Genomic DNA, 2,216 nt, shown 5'->3' with positions numbered 1-2,216 from the left:
AGATAGTGTGCGCCCCCTTAAGTCGGTAAAAACGGAACAGCAAATGTCCCTAAGGGGGAATAGTTAAACTCAATGCGCCCCCAACAAGCCTTGCGCCCGGGGGCCAGTGCCCCTTGCCCCCCTCCTTAATCCGGCCCCGACTACTAATATTCATCATTAAGAAAAATGATGAAAAACCGTTTGAAAACGGAAATAAAAGTTTAAAGTTAAAGAAAAATGAGATGTATTATGCATTTCAATAAAAGAGATAGATAATAATAATAGTAATATAAGCTTTGTCTACGAACGGATTTCCACACTAAGCCTTTGGCTTATTTACAGGTGGGTCCCTTTACAACGCATAGAGCGGTGATGGCTAGCCCCTTTGCCACAGCTAACCTACAGCGCCTTATACTAACTATTACCAGGGCCGGATTAAGGGGGGGGCAGAGGGGGCACCTGCCCTCGGGCGCCAGCCAAATAGGGGCGCCCAAAAAGTCTGGTGATAACCGAATCTGAGCGATTGTTTTATTAAATTTTCGAAAAACTCAAAAACATGACGTTAGTTTTGAATGATTACGGACTGTTTTCCATTTTTAAATAGCGTGAGCGTATGAAAAGCTTTGAATTTCGATGGTTGTCTATCGTGATTCGTATTACGTGTATAGGCTACATTCTTGCTTAGAGAAAGAAAGAGATTAGAAGTAGTTTTTGACTTTTATTCCCACGCTTTTAACCCATTTGCTTAGGATCCACTATTAGTCTATTTTCGCCTACTCTCCCACAGTTTCCATTTCCCAACTTTCCATCCTGTTCCCACGCTACTGTTGCTACAGAAGATATTGAACCCGATCTTGGACATGAACTATTCCAGTATAAAGGATTACTTTCTTCTTTATTAGAAGAATTTAACACTGGTCACCAAAATGCACCAAATGCTCAAGATCTGTTAACGATATTAAAAGACAAGAAGTTAGAGTGTATATTTCCCAAGGTCGAAATAGACTTACGGATATATCTTTGCTTACCTTGTTCAAAGTGTTCTGGAGAGAGGTCTTTTTCGACTCTTAAAAGAGTTAAAAACTACCTACGCTCGACAATTTCTCAGGAAAGACTCAATTCCTTAGGTATATTAGCTATCGAGACCGATTTATTAAACAGGGTTCATACAACTTCAGGAAAACAAATTTCCCTGAGTTTTACAGGTTTCTCCCGTATATGGAGTATCCTATGGAGCAAATGTTAACCAAGGGGGGGAAATAGGACTATAACATACTCATATCTCTAATATAACCAGAGTTATGAGCCTCCAAAGTACAGTGTAATGTTACTCCTATGGAGAAAATGTTCTGGAACAATTTGCTTAATTACTCGGCTCCTGATTGACGCAAATTTCCCTGAATTTTACTAAAAATTCCAAATTTCCCTGAATTTTTCCTGAGGTTTTTGTCAACTACTTATTTCCCTGATTTTTCCAGGTTTTCCCTGTTTTACAGGTTTGTATGAACCCTGTTAAATCAAATTAGTTGGGAGGAGACGATAAATAGATTTTCCGAGTCTAAATCTAGAAAAGCCTATTCAAAGACATAGGGATACTCTTCACTTTTACAAAAGTACAATATTTCTAATAAAAATAAAATTGTTAAACTTTCAAGCTGATATTATAAATTATGGGGCTAAGACATGGTTCGTACTCGACCTGGAAAACCTGGAAAAGTCGCTCGCTCAGGTTGTTTATGTTTACTTTAAATTAAATTTAAACGAATTAATTGGCTAATTTTAATAAAAATAACTCGTGAAAAAATTATTTGAGTGAATATAGATTGGTTTTCATATACGTTAGCCATGTACGTTATTGCATATGGTCAGGGACATTTGTGGAATTTAGTCAGGGTAAACCTGGAAAAGTCAGGGAATTTCATTCCAAAAATTTTGTACGAACCCTGTAAGAGAGGGGCGCCCATCGAGCCACTGCCCCCGGCCGAAAATCTTCTTAATCCGGCCCTGACTATTACCGTTAACCTCTGCAAGTTTTGATATTCGAGGCTCTTTTAATGTGTTATTCGATACCATCGGAAATTATCCAATTTTTATCTAAAGCAAAAATATAAAAATCTATTGGAAGAAGGGTCTGTAAAACAGGTGTAAATAGTCACAATTGGACAAAATATGGGATTTTATTAAACAGGTTTATATCAAAAATTCTTATAATTTTTTTGCGTTTAGTTGCGGAAGAC

General features: G+C 37.6%; 1 long non-coding RNA gene across 1 annotated transcript; it reads right to left on the bottom strand.

The window, feature by feature from the left end:
* Window positions 1–858: 858 nt before the first annotated feature.
* Window positions 859–1,230, bottom strand: LOC149655945 (uncharacterized). Its single transcript, XR_016370317.1, has 2 exons — window positions 1,008–1,230; window positions 859–925 (listed from the first exon to the last, which is right to left on the bottom strand). It is a non-coding gene; the product is annotated as an uncharacterized LOC149655945 (long non-coding RNA).
* Between the last annotated feature and the right edge of the window lie 986 nt (window positions 1,231–2,216).

This window comes from Phalangium opilio, unplaced genomic scaffold (assembly GCF_054372755.1).
Source record: "Phalangium opilio isolate 3A_F unplaced genomic scaffold, DU_Popi_V2 ptg000078l_1, whole genome shotgun sequence".
NCBI lineage: Eukaryota > Metazoa > Arthropoda > Arachnida > Opiliones > Phalangiidae > Phalangium > Phalangium opilio.
This window is presented reverse-complemented; position numbering and strand designations above follow the sequence as displayed.